Source organism: Schistocerca gregaria, chromosome 4 (assembly GCF_023897955.1).
Source record: "Schistocerca gregaria isolate iqSchGreg1 chromosome 4, iqSchGreg1.2, whole genome shotgun sequence".
Taxonomy (NCBI): domain Eukaryota; kingdom Metazoa; phylum Arthropoda; class Insecta; order Orthoptera; family Acrididae; genus Schistocerca; species Schistocerca gregaria.
Window position 1 is genome coordinate 324,305,407 of NC_064923.1, and position 15,169 is coordinate 324,320,575.

At 45.1% G+C, this 15,169-nt stretch overlaps 1 protein-coding gene and 1 pseudogene across 5 annotated transcripts in view; both read left to right on the forward strand.

Moving 5' to 3' along the window:
- Positions 1–15,169, forward strand: part of LOC126266784 (irregular chiasm C-roughest protein-like) — a 1,732,081-nt gene that overhangs the window by 1,414,384 nt on the left and 302,528 nt on the right. The gene's annotated exons all lie outside the window — the stretch shown is intronic.
- LOC126268259 (5S ribosomal RNA) lies at positions 11,784–11,901 on the forward strand (annotated as a pseudogene).

A 15,169-nucleotide genomic window follows, 5' to 3' on the forward strand; every position in this document is an offset into this window, starting at 1 on the left:
CAACCCAAGGTTAGGCCCGGTGCGGTAGACACGAAACTAAATATCGGCACTTGTAACGTCACTGATCACTTTTGTAAAGATACTTCATCACTTTCCCGGTATTTATTTATTATTTAGGGATCTAACCACGGCGATGGTGACACCCATTTCGGTTTAAAAAAACCTGTATTCCAATAATGGCCTCCACACACACACGCCATCCCGCCAATCACACTGGCGTATCTCGACACTCGCTTTCTCAACACGTCACAATCGACTGTTCGCTTTATCGACCTGTGCCGAGTGCAAAGTTACAGTAAGGGCCTACGGACTCCTTACAAATTGCCGTTGGTGCCTCCCGACACTTGACAGTTCTCCGCTCGTCTTCTCTGCTCACCACCTAATAAGACATGGTCTGATGATCGAGATAAGATCGAAACCGGCTACCATTGATAAGCGATTTTTAATTTTTATTGTTAGAGTTGACGGTAAATTGAGTTCATGGTTCAGAGTAGTTACAGGGGTAATACAAGGCTGCACGCTGTCTCCACTGTTCATATTATTTATGGATCATATGTTGAAAACAATAGACTGGCTGGGTGAGATTAAGATATGTGAACACAAAATAAGCAGTCTCGCATATGCGGATGACTTAGTTGTGATGGCAGATTCGATTGAAAGTTTGCAAAGTAATATTTCAGAGCTAGGTCAGAAATGTAAGGACTATGGGATGAAGATTAGCATCTCCAAAACGAAAGTAATGTCAGTGGGAAAGAGATATAAACGGATCGAGTGCCAAACAGGAGGAACAAAGTTAGAACAGGTGGACGGTTTCAAGTACTTAGGATGCATATTCTCACAGGATGGCAACATAGTGAGTGAACTGGAAGCGAGGTGTAGCAAAGCCAATGCAGTGAGCGCTCAGCTACGATCTACTCTCTTCTACAAGAAGGAAGTCAGTATCAAGACTAAGTTATCTGTGCACCGTTCAATCTTTCGACCAACTTTGTTGTATGGGAGCGAAAGCTGGGTGGATTCAGGTTACCTTACCAGTAAGGTTGAGGTTACGGATATCAAATTAGCTAGGATGATTGCAGCTACTAGTAGATGGGAACAATGGCAGGAGGGTGTCCACAATGAGGAAATCGAAGAAAAACTGGGAATGAACTCTGTAGATGTAGCAGTCAGGATCAACAGGCTTAGATGGTGGGGTCATGTTACACGCATGGGAGAAGCAAGGTTACCCAAGAGACTCATGGGTTCACCAGTAGAGGGTAGGAGGAGTCGGGGCAGACCAAGGAGAAGGTACCTGGATTCGGTTAAGAATGATTTTGAAGTAATAGGCTTAACATCAGAAGAGGCACCAATGTTAGCACTGAACAGGGGATCATGGAGGAATTTTATAAGGGGGACTATGCTCCAGACTGAACGCTGAAAGGCATAATCAGTCTTACATGATGATGATGATGATGATGATTAAAAAAATTTTCAATCAAGTCTGATTACTATTTCAAATGTAGTGTAATCATCGTCTTTGAATAATAGTATGATTTCTGTTCGTCTCTTCGGTCGTTTCTTGCAATTACCTTCTGTGCTATAAATCAGCAGTTCTTTCCATGTGAGGTCGACATTTCATCCAGCTATGTTACTTGGGATGTGGAAGTTATTTTCGTCCTTAAGTTTTGCACTCTGGCGGTCACTAGATAGGAAAACGTATACCTCATGCACTTCCTGCGCTTCGTCAAGTTTCTAGCAACTCTCGCCAGTAACCACCTCCAAAAACAGGATAACAGAACAGGGTAAAAGGGGAAAATGAGTCGCTCAGAAACTTCGCATTCCCACAAAGAAAAATGAGTTATTTCTTCAGTTAGATTTGCTGGTTGGTTGATTGATTTGGAGGAGGGATCCAAATGGCGAGGTCATCGGTCCCACCGGATTAGGGAAGGATGTGGAAGGAAGGCGGCCATCGCTTTCAAAGGAACCACCACGGCATTTGCCAGAAGTCATTTGGGGAAATCACGGACAACCTAATTCAGGATGGCCGGGTGCGGGTTTTAACCGTCGTCCTCCAGAATGCAAGTCTTCATTTAGATCTCGTGAGGTCTGTTACTTTTAACAAACGCTGTGTTCAGCTGCCCAAGAGCACCAGATTTATGTCTCATATAAGGTCTCTTTCGTCGCTCTACGAGATCTAACCATCAATCAGATCCTTTAAATGGATACGCCACTCCTGAATCTTGGGAACACTCTTTTTCGCCAATCTGAGGGCGTTAGTAATACCAGAAGCGGTCTTACATGTGTTTATGCGTGATGTCTCCTGGAGGAGACTTAATTGTCTGGTGTTCTTACTTCAAGTAAAACAGCGCAAAATCTCAAGAATTACGATATTTCAGTTGTTTTTATTACGTTATTAGAATTGAATGAGCACATATAACTAATTTCAGGTAAGGCAGATGACAGACAGAGATTCATAGGAAGAATCGTCAGGAACTGAAGTGCACCGTCAAAGAGGATAGCTTTTCAACACTGGTTTGACTAGTGCTCGAATATTGCTCGTCAATTGGGGAAGTATACCAGGTAGGATTGGTACAGGACATGCGAAAAACCCAGACAAGAGCATCACATTGATTTTCAGGTTTATTTAGTAAGTGCAAAAGCGCCACGGAGATGCCCAGCCAACTCCTGCGGTAGACTCTGCAACAGAGGCGTTCACCATATGGTTTAGTGACGAAATTCCGCGTGCATACGTTCCTAAAAGAGTCAACCTATCTATTGCGCCCTCCTACTTACGTCTCAAGAAAGAACATTCATGGAAAATTAGAAAGATTCGAGATCTCGCGGTAGCTTACCAACATCCGTTTCGCTGACCAGTCACAAACCGGAACCGGTAGGGGAAGAGGGGTGGGGGCTGACAGTAGTATGCGAAGAATCCTCCCCAACACAAAGGTGACTTTCAGTGCGCAGATATCAATGTAGATGTAGTTGTAACAATTGTTTCAGTGTGATCACCGTCATAAAAATTTTATTATAATACATTTTTTTATATAGACATTAAGTTACTTCTCCCATTTATGTGTGGAAAAATTATATCCTCCGTATGACAATCCAAGGCCGCGCGGCAACGAGCAATGCGTTCATTGGTGTTCTGAATGACGAGTTCACGAACATCTGGTGGGATGCCGTTAATAACTCTTTTTAATTTCTTCCTTCAGTTGCTGTATTTTGGTGGTTTGTTCACGAACAGTTTTGATTTCATAAATCCCCAGAAAAAGAGTCACAAGGCGTAAGACCGCATATTCTGGCAGGCCATTGCTGGTTGCCAGGCAAAGAGTTAATTTTTTGAGGAAACTTCTCGTTCGGCAGAGCAATAGTTTCAAGGGATGTGTGACATGTGGCACCATCTTATTGAAACCAAACTCGTCATTTTCATCGATAAGAGGGAAAAACCAATCGGAAACCGTTCACAGTGACGGCAGCCCCCTCATCATTTTCAAGAAAGTACCAGCGGATCACTCCTTCTGCCCAGAACCCACACCACACAATCGTGCGTTGTGGCTGCATCTCATCTTCCACAGTCGCTGGTGGATTTTCGTTACTCCAAATTCTGCACTCAGCTTTTGACATACCCGCTGAGGCAGAAGAGAGCCTCACCTGAGAAAATTATCTTTTTTTTTTTTTTTAAGTTCTCGTTATCCGTTTGTCGAGCCAAGACCCAATGAGCAAATCCATGTCTGTTTCCATCATATGCACTTTGTAACTCCTGTTAAGTTGAGTCTCGTACACACGCATTTTCAGATGATTCGAAAGGATTTGATGCAGTGAACTTCAACTGTTGAACTCGTCAGCGAACCGATTTCTGGGGCTTACGGTCACATTGTCACGCACGACAGCAATTTGTTTCGTGTGGCCTAACAGAACATGGTCATACTGTTTTCTTAAAGTTTGAAATAGAACGCGACCGTCCTGTTTTCTTAACGTTCGAAACAGAACGTGTGGTCTGAATACTCCGGATCAACTTCCGAACTGATGATCCGGTTGGAGCAGCATTACGTACGAGTGCCACAAGCAATTCACAAACCGTTACCGTGTGACTTTCACTGCTTTTGTAATAATTTTTTTTTTTTTTGCACTTTGCTCAGTTGTCATCTGCTCCGTGACGGAAATACACTAGTGGCCATTAAAATTGTAACACCAAGAAGAAATGCAGATGATAAACGGGTATTCATTGGACAAATATATTATACCAGAACTGACATGTGATAACATTTTCACGCAATTTGGGTACATAGATCCTGAGAAATCAGTACCCAGAACAACCACCTATGCCCATAATAACGGTCTTGATACGCCTGCGCCTTGAGTCAAACAGAGCTTAGATGGCGTGTACAGGTACAGCTGCCCATGCAGCTTCAACACGATACCACAGTTCATCAGGAGTAGTGACTAAGTATTGTGACGAGCCAGTTGCTCAGCCACCATTGACCAGACGTTTTTAATTGGTGAGATATCTGGAGAATTTGCTGGCCAGGGCAGTAGTCGAACATTTTCTGTATCCAGAAAGGCCCGTACACGACCTGCAACATGCGGTCGGCCATTATCCTGCTGAAATGTAGGGTTACGCAGGCATCGAATGAAGGATAGAGCCACGGGCCGTAACACATCTGAAATGTTAACCTCCACTGTTCAAAGTGCCGTCAATGCGAACAAGAGGTGACCGAGACGTGTAACCAGTGGCACCCAGTATCATTACGCTGGGTTATACTCCAGTAGCCGGCCGCGGTGGTCTCGCGGTTCTAGGCGCGCAGTCCGGAACCGTGCGACTGCTACGGTCGCAGGTTCGAATCCTGCCTCGGGCATGGATGTGTGTGATGTCCTTAGGTTAGTTAGGTTTAAGTAGTTCTAAGTTCTAGGGGACTAATGACCACAGCAGTTGAGTCCCATAGTGCTCAGAGCCATTTGAACCATACTCCAGTATGGCGATGACGAATACACGCTTCCAATGTGTGTTCACCGCGATGTCACCAAACACGGATGCGAACATCATGATGCTGTAAACAGAACCTGGATTCATCCGAAAAAACGACGTTTTGCCATTCGTGCACCCAGGTTCGTCGTCGAGTACATCGTGGCAGGCGCTCCTGTCTGTGAGGCAGCGTCAACGGTAACCGCAGCCATGGTCTCCGAGTTGATAGTCCATGCTGCTGCAAAGGTCGTCGAACTGTTCGTGCAGATGGTTGTTGTTTTGCAAACGTCCCCATCTGTTGACCCAGGGATCGATACGTGGCTGCACGATCCGTTAAAGCCATGCGGATAAGATGACTGTCATCTCGACTGCTAGTGATACGAGGCCATTGGGATCTAGAAGGGCGTTCCGTATTACCCTCCTGAACCCACCTATTCCATATTCTGCTGACAGTCATTGGATCTGGACCAACGCGAGCAGCAGTGACGCGATACGATAAACCGCAATCGCGATAAGCTACAATCCGACCTTTATCAAAGACGGAAATGTGATGGTACCCATTTCTCCTCCTTACACGAAACATCACAACAACGTTTCACCAGGCAACGCCGGTCAACTGCTGTTTATGTATGAGAAATCAGTTGGAAACATTCCTCATGTCAGCACGTTGTAGGCGTCGCCACCGGCGCCAACGTTGTGTGAATGCTTTGAAGAGCCAATCATTTGCATATTACAGCATCTTATTCCTGTCGGTTAAATTTCGCGTCTGTAGCACGTCATCTTCGTGGTGTAGCAGTTTTACTGGGCAGTAGTGTAAAAATCAAATAACAATGTTCACCACACAAAAGCTATCAGGCTACTTATGGGAAGGATCGCAGATAACAAAATGAAAAAACCACGGCTGCCAACCGTCATACGATAAAATGGTGCAAAATTCAAATTTGACCGTACTTTCCGGACCCGCGTTACGTGTCAAACTAATCTTTAATTTTCTTTCGGATCTCAAAATTTACTACGCATTGATAGCGTCCGTCTTGGGCCGCGCCAGCGTACCGCTGTCGCCGATTAGACAGCGCGAACGTGAATAATTCGTGGCGTCGTGGGCGTTGACAGAAGCGGCGCCGCCTCAAAGCCGGCAGCCGGCAGGTGTCGGCGCGTAATTGAGGCACGGCGGCACGCCGGCCGCCAGACGCCAGACGCCGCGCCGGGGCGCAGCCGACGCCCAATTACGGCGCCGCGCGGGTGGCGCCGCGACGCCCGGGCCGCGAGCTGCCGCCGCCAGCACAGCGCCAGTCGCCTCGTCGCGCCTAATTAAGGGGTCTAATAGGCCGCCTACCTGCGGTGCAGCCACACACGCTGCAGCTGCTCGTACGAGTCGATCGTCCGCTGCCGTACAGACCTTGGTGGTTGACCCGGCCTCAGATGGTGTTTATCCTTCTGAGTCTCACGCAGTACCTTGTGTCTCCAGTAACACCTTTCTTCATCGCAGCATTTCAATCCGAAATCTACAGATACTTAGCCCTCCATCAACATAAACTGATGAGCCACAACACTATGACCACCTAGCTTATAGGAGAGCTACTCCAAAAGAAATGCACTCTATTTTTTTAAAACCCATCTTTTATTCTACATGTTTGAAAGTTTTGCAGTGTGTATGTAGATACATCCTTTAGGAACAATATTTTCATTTCTCCACGTAATTTCCATCCCTCTCAACCGCCTTACGCCAACTTGGAACCAACGCCTATATACCCGCACGGTAAAAGTCTGGACTAACCTGTTGGAGCCACTGTTTGGCAGCGTTCACAAGGGAGTCATATTTTCAAACATTGTTCCACGAAGAGAGTCTTTCAGTTTCCCAAAGAGATGATAGTCACATGGAGCAAGGTCAGGACTATAAGGCGGGTGTTTCAGTGTTGTCCATCCGAGTTTTGTGATTTCTTCCTTGGTTTTTTGACTGACATGTGGCCGTGCATTGCCGTGCAACAGCAAAACATCCTGCTTTTGCCGACGTGGTCGAACACGACTCAGTCGAGCTTGAAGTTTCTTCAGTGTCCTCACATATGCATCAGAATTTATGGTGATTCCACTTGGCGTGATGTCCACAAGCAAAAGTAATCCTGAATCGAAAAACACCGTAGCCATAACTTTTCCAGCACAAGATGTGGTTTTGAATTTTTTTTTTTTCTTGGGTAAATTTGTATGATGCCTCCTCGTCTCTAGTGAAAAATGATGGAGCCATGTTTCATCACCTGTCACACATAGAAGCAGTAAAGAAAAGAAAGACGCCAACAAAATAGGTGTTACAGAAGAAATAATACGTGACAGGAATCACTTTAGGCTACTTATGGAAAACGCAAACTATGAAGAAGATGAGCCAAAACCTCAACCGCCCGCATCTCGTGGTCGTGCGGTAGGGTTCTCGCTTCCCACCCCCGGGTTCGATACCCGGCGGGGTCAGGGATTTTCTCTGCCTCGTGATGGCTGGGTGTTGTGTGCTGTCCTTAGGTTAGGTTTAAGTAGTTCTACGTTCTAGGGGACTGATGACGATAGATGTTAAGCCCCATAGTGCTCAGAGCCATTTGCATTTTTTTTTCAAAACCTCGACCCAAGAGAGTGTGGACAGATGAGCAGAGACGAGCACTTAGCGAGAAAATGAAGAAGTACTGGGAAGAACGGAAGCAAAAGAAACTCCATAAGTCTTAAGTTGTATGCGGTCCATAGCTGGCCAAATTCATAAATAAAAAAATAATCACCTGTCACAATTCTTCCTAGAAATTCGTCTACACCATTCTCCTACTGTTTCAAAAGTTCGCTGCATACCGTTTTTCTTGTTTCTTTGTGAGCCACTGCCAACATCCTGGGAATCCACCTGGCACAAACCTTTTTTAACGCCAACACTTCCAGTATTCTGCAAACACTTCCTTCCCCTATCCCAGTGTACCGTAAAAATTCGTTCACTGTGATGCGTCTGTCAGCAGTCACCAAACGTTAAGTCTCTGAGCATTGTCTGGAGTGTGTGCAGTACGAGGCCTACCGCTACGAGGACAGTACTCAATATTGTCGTGCCCGCTTTCATCACGTAACCAGCTTGCCCACCGACTAACTGTACTGCGATCGACAGCAGCATCGCGATACACCTTTTTGAACCTCTTGTGGATGTTTCCTACTGTCTCGTTTTCACCGCACAGGAAGTCTACTACAGCACGTAGCTTCTGACGAACGTCAAGTCTAGCAGCCATCTTGAAGACATGCTGTGACGGCGCCACTCACACTCACGGGAACAGATTGAACTAAGTTTGAAAACAAGCGGGAAGAATGTATCTATAAACTGCAAAACTTTCACACATGCAGAATGAAAACTGTATTTTCACAAAAATACTGTGTATTTCCTTTGGAGTCACCCTCGTAGCCTGTTTGTTCACCTGTGGCACGGATAAAAGCAGCGACGCGTCGTGGCACGGAAGAAACGAGGCCACGGTAGGTAGAGGGATCGCGCGCCTTCCCCATTCTACACCCGGACAGCACGCTCACTGATACTGTATCCATCGTACGTGTGTCTGGCTAGCAGCCATTCCTCACCAGGTGACGCTGCTGTCGCCCGGGCACGTTTATATCGATAGTAAATCGGTCTTCATAGTGTTCTGACTGATCATTGTACACTGACAGGCCAAAACATTACGACCACTGCACATCGCAGGAAAGTGCCTTATGATTCGAACAGAAATTGACGTGCTCCAACGGTTGAGAGCCCGAGGGACATGAAACCCGTTATGGCCCACAAAAACGTCCAGCTTCAGTGGCTGTTAAAAACCTCGCAGGCTCCATTGTCTCTGGAGCGGCGTGTGAGAGGGTTGCTTCACCCCAGCCACAATTTCCTGTTACGCCTGGCCGTCTGAACAGCCAGCGTCCATTCAGCGTGGCAGAGTTCTTATACGGTCTTGCAATTTCATATCGTCTAATATTCCGAGACTCAAAACTCGCTGATCTCTAGCAGCTAGCTTACGGCTTTCCCGTACCATTTCCGTGAATCATCTGTACCCTTTTTCATTACTCAACTCTAATTTTATTGATCAAGCTATGTGTTCCGACTCAACATAACGCCCCTTTTATATAGTGAGCGGTTCAAGACACTGACACCAGATGTTTGCAAATAATTGTACTCAGAGACGCACTAAATTTTATTTGATGGTTAATACACCTGAGTGTTTTACCAATCGCTGTATTGAAGAGAGAATTTTTTATTTATTTTTTATGCCTTAAGCCAGTTGTGGACTCTCTTCCCTGCCGAATTAAGTTCATTATCAGAGCTAATGGTGGTGTTACACTGCGTTACCTTTTCGCACCGTCAGAGGCACTATTTTTGAAAGACATTTTTTGCTTTTGACTGTAGACTTTCATTCATATATATCAAACAGTTACGATTTCGGATTCAAGTGCACTTGAATTTGAAAGTTAATATAATGAGCAAATCATAAAGTGCAGGTCATAGTGTGAAAAACAAAAAGTTATTAAATATTTAACAGCATTACTTACATCTCAAAATGGTCCGACCTATCTAAATGACATATTGTCGAAATAACGTATGTCTTGTCATATACGCCAGTCATAGTATTAAAGGACACGAGTACATATCAAAAACACATAATATGGCTGATATTGTGCATAGAAAATAAACGCCGGCCAGGGTGGCCGAGCGGTTCTAGGCGCTATAGTCTGGAACCGCGCGACCGCTACGGTCGCAGGTTCGAATCCTGCCTCGGGCATGGACGTGTGTGATGTCCTTAGGTTAGTTAGGTTTAAGTAGTTCTAAGTTCTAGGGGACTGATGACCTTAGAAGTTGAGTCCCATAGTGCTCAGAGCCATTTGAACCATTTTTGAGAAAATAAACATTCACGAAGTGCAGTGCGTTTTTGATAGTACATTGCTGTGACCTGCATTAATCACACACATACATGGACAGACGTTAAACATTCGTCAAAACAAGAGCAGAGATTGTTACAAAGACACAGTATTGTGAGAGCAGCGGCAACGTTAGGGATTGTCACTTAACGTGTTTTTCACCTGTGTCAGTGATTTGTTGTTGTGGTAACCAGCAAGTTGCACTCAGTAAAAAAAATAAGGAACTAACTTATGCTAAGGACACACACCCATGCCCGAGAGGGGGGACTCGAACCTCCGACCGTGGGAGCCGCGCGGGTCGTGACAAGGTGCCCTAGACCGCGAGGCTATCCCACGCTGTTGCTCAATATGTGGTATGATGTAAAAAAATCATAAAAAAGGAAACAGCTTTGATTTCCATGCCTTACATATCCCTCTCTGGCTACCGTTCTGTGGGTTACGTTACAAACACCGACCTGGAAAAAAAACTCTGAACGTAGGTGAGGAGGAGTAAAAGAGATGATGGAAACCCTACTGATGAAATGGGTCATATAACGATTGAAACAACGAAACCACGAGGAAAGCAGCTTCATTCTCAAGGATTGGCCCAGAATTAAGTAACAGATTCCTGAAGTGGAAGGTCTGCAGTGATGCACTCTATTTATTTATTTATTTATTCGTGTCAGAAGCATTTTACAATATATAAAATACTGTACAATATTTACATGTTGTTTGGAGACACATTTACAAGATAATTATTTACACTTTTGCCTCCCAGAAGTTAGCGACCTCTATTGCATTTGGCGTTGCATGTAGCAGGTCTTCTGTTGTGCATGTTGCTGGACATTGGGTAAACTGGAGGGAAACCCCATTTGGTCAGATTGCTCTTACATTTCGTGACACCCGAGAGTAGTCTGTTGAGAGATCTCCATGTACTCCAACTCTCTGTGTAGCCGGGTGGTAGTCTTTCGCTTGGTGTAACCCATCCCACACTACTGGTAAGCCTTGCACGCCATAGTTCGATTCGGCGATGCTGTGGTGCCCCAACTAGAGCCTCGGTACATCTGAGGAAGCTCTTTCTGGATTTTAGTCGTGGGTTTGCTGGCCATATAGGGGGTGAGCTGCAGAAGTTTCTGATTTTTCCTTCTCGCTTTTTGCTGCTACCTCCCGGCGGATGTCGGGGGGTGCAATTCCCGCGAGGCTGTACAGTTTATCCAGAGGAGTAGGCTTCAGGCACCCGGTGATGATACGACAAGTATCATTAAGAGCAACAGCTACTGTTTTAGCATGGCAGGAATTGAACCATACTGGGCTTGCGTATTCTCCGGCAGAGTAACACAACGCAAGGGAAGAGGTTCTCACAGTGTTATGCACTCTATGAAATGATACGTGAGCAACGGAAAATTAAATAAAGAAAGAGAAGGTTGAAGCGTCTATAGTATGAAAAAAGGGAAATCGAAAACCAAAGAAATCGATAATCTACGAAGTGAGACTAGAGAGTTATAGTTACTATTTTGTACTCGGCTACGTTTCCAAACAGGGATGGAGCGTCGCAGCAGCCGCAGTTGGATCAGATACCTGAGTTCGCAGGTAGGTATCACCAGCACTCGCGGAGAGGCATAAATTATGCGACAGAAATTAATTAAATCTCCCGTATAAATCACGCAAGGAGGTGCTGGCACTCTGCCCGTGGAACATCTGGTAACTATGCATGCACCTGCCCCTCCTCCTCCCCCCCCCCCTCCTCCTCCCCCCCCCCCCTCACCCCTCCCCCCTCCCAGAGGTTGCAGCAGACCAGCTAAACATCACGTGCCGCGCCAAGATAGTTTGATTACTGTCTCTTGCGTTATGTACAAGCGTGTGTTGAAGTACTGTTGCTATTGAATTTGTGGTTTCTGCAATTATCTTTTCAATGTGATACTGCAAAACCCAAAATAAATAATGTTCCCCTATAATGTTGGGCAACGGCCTTACCGCAGTGGATACACCGGTTCCCGTGAGATCACCGAAGTTAAGCGCTGTCGGGCGTGGTCGGCATTTGGGTGGGTGACCATCCAGGCCGCCATGCGCCGTTGTCATTTTCCGGGGTGCACTCAGCCTCGCGATGCCATTTGAGGAGCTACTCGACCAAACAGTAGCGACTTCGGTCAAGAATACCATCATAACGACCGGGAGAGCGGTGTGCTGACCCCACGTCCCTCCTATCCGCATCATCTACTGAGGGTGACCCGGCGGTCAGATGGTCCCGGTAGGCCACTCGTGGCCTGAAGACGGAGTGCTTTTTCCCCAATAGTACTCGTCCGACGGGTACGCATGTAAATTTAATTACCACCTCGAAGAAATGGAGTTACGTAAATTAATTGTTTATTGTTGCTACACATCTGTGGTTCTGGTAGGCAGTGAACTTAGGCTCGCCACAGTACCGTAGCACGCCCTCAGAGCAGCAGAAACTGATCAAGTTGCGGAGCGTGCAGTAAGTCGTTTTCTGCATTTGAAGAGGAGCAACGCTGCAGTACTCTATGATGAGCTGGTGAAGCTGTACGCCAACGATACATCATGATATGAGACAGCTGTTAGGTGGCACAAGTACTTCTTCCAGTCTGAATAACGGAAGAAGAAGTGCCAGATCATCTCTTTGCAGTCGCAGGACAAGTGAAGGCCGTGGTGCTCGGAGACCTCGTATCACAATCTAGGCGACAGCAGAAAAAGTTAAAATTCACTCATGGTCCAGCCGACAACACCTTGCATGACATTTTCAACATGACATATGTCAGCACCTGTTCACACCCATTTAAAATGTCCACCTTACCGTGGCAACAGCCGAACGTTTCAGCTGCGTCAGACCAGAAAGATGATTTCTGTAGTCACCCAATCAGCGTGAACGGTTGTATCATCGGGAGCGGGTGTATCACTGTAGTCCCGAGAAGCAAAGGAAACAACTGGAATGCGTGGGCCAGACGGAGTGGTAAAGCGGTTCTAGGCGCTACAGTCTGGAACCGCGAGACCGCTACGGTCGTAGGTTCGAATCCTGCCTCGGGCATGGATGTGTGTGATGTCCTTAGGTTAGGTAGGTTTAACTAGTTCTAAGTTCTAGGGGACTGATGACCTCAGAAGTTGAGTCCCATAGTGCTCAGAGCCATTTGAACCATTTTTGGAACGCGTGGATTCACCATTGCCGAAAAAGACGAAGACCCAACCATCTTAAGGAAAGGTGATGCTTAGTGTTTTCTGGGATTGCAAACGTGCAGTTCAAAAAGATAATACTCATAGAGTGAACACCGTCACTAGAGTGAACAACGAAATCTGATAAGATTATGGGATTCTGTCAAAACTAAGCGTACGCAAGCTGTCACAGGGCGTGTATCTGGTCAACGACCAGGCACACATGCTACTTCTTTGATTTATCAAATTTTGCCTCACCCTGTACTCTCCTGACATGGCATCCAGTCAATTTTCCTCTTTCCTCGGATGAAGAAACTATTGTGTGGCACGCATTTGCAGAATGACCACGAGGTAATTCGGAACAGTTAAAATGTATATTTCTACAACCAAGGTCTGCGCCAACTCGTTCATCGTCAGGAAAATGTGTCGTGACTGTGAAGGGTGAATATTTAGAGAAGGATTAGCACCACCATCAGATTTCGTTTTCACAACTAGGTTCTTTCGAGATAATAAAACTTTGCGACTACTCCGTGACAAAAATATTCCGTCTGGTGTGCAATATACACAGTGTCTATTCACATTAATGTGACCACCGCCTACGTCCATCTTCGACGTGCAGACGGCCGGTGGAAGCACTAGCAGTGGAGGGCATGTGAAACATGTCGGGGGATGCGGAAAACAGTGCAATCGTAATCGTAATGCGGAAACGGCGTGATTTACCTGATGTCCAAAAGGGAGTGATCATTGCCTTTCGGGCCAAGTGTGATAGTACTTCCGAAACTGCTAGATTTTATAAAGTGGAAATGCTCGTAAAAGCGACCTCGTGAAAGACAAAAATGTAGGAACATGTGTGGCGAGCCTCGTCCTATGGCTGATCTTGTTGTTGTTGTGGTCTTCAGTCCAGAGACTGGTTTGATGCAGCTCTCCATGCTACTTTATCCTGTGCAAGCTTCTTCATCTCCCAGTACCTACTGCAACCTACATCCTTCTGAATCCGTTTAGTGTATTCATCTCTTGGTCTCCCTCTACGATTTTTACCCTCCACCCTGCCCTCCAATACTAAATTGGTGATCCCTTGATGCTTCAGAATATGTCCTACCAAGCGATCCCTTCTTCTAGTCAAGTTAAGCCACAAATTTCTTTTTTCCCCAATTCTATTCAATGCCTCCTCATTAGTTATGTGATCTACCCATCTAATCTTCAACATTCTTCAGTAGTACCACATTTCTAAAGCTTCTCTTCTTGCATAAACTATTTACCGTCCACGTTTCACTTCCATACATGGCTACACTCCATACAAATATTTTCAGAAACTATTTCCTGACACTTAAATCTATACTCGATGTTAACAAATTTCTCTTCTTCAGAAACGCTTTCCTTACCAAGCATATTGCAAACAAACGGTGTATTTCTATGGCTGCTCGTTTAGTTTCTATTGCCGTTTCAAATATACCGGTCATTTTTGAAGCACCCTGTATGAAAACAGCATGTGTAAATTCAGAGACAAGTTTTGACAATGTTGACTGGAATACACTCGCTGAAGAAGGGTAGGCATGGAATTAAACTAGGGTTGTACCCTATCCTCAGTGTTACTTAATTTGTACATTGACCAAGCTGTGAAAGAAAACAAGGAAAGGTTTAGAATACGAATTAATATTCAAGTATAAAAAATTCAAACTTCGTTTGCAGACGACATTTTAATTCGATCAGCGCTTGAAAGAGCAATTGGACAGAATTGATAAAAGTCTTAAAAAGAGTTTGCAGATGAACATTAACAAAAGTTGGACAAAGATAATGGAATGTAGTCAAATTAAATCAGGTGAATCTGAACGAAAATAATTAGGAAATAAAACACTAAAAGTAAACAACGAGTTTTGCTAGTTGGTCTGCAAAATACTGACGTTGGCCGAAACAGAGCTAACATAAACACAGACTGGAAAAAGCAAAAAAGTGTTTGTGGAAATAAGAAATTTTGTTACTTTTCAATATAAATTTAAATATTAGGAAGACTTTTCTTAATGTGTTCGGAGTGTAGCCTCTTAAATAAGTGAAACGTGAACTATAAACAGTCCAATTAATAAGATAATGGTGGCTTTTGAAATGGGGTGTTACACTGAAGTTTATTTGGGTATATCGGATAACTAATGTAGAAATATTGAACTGAAGTGGTGAGAACAAAATTTA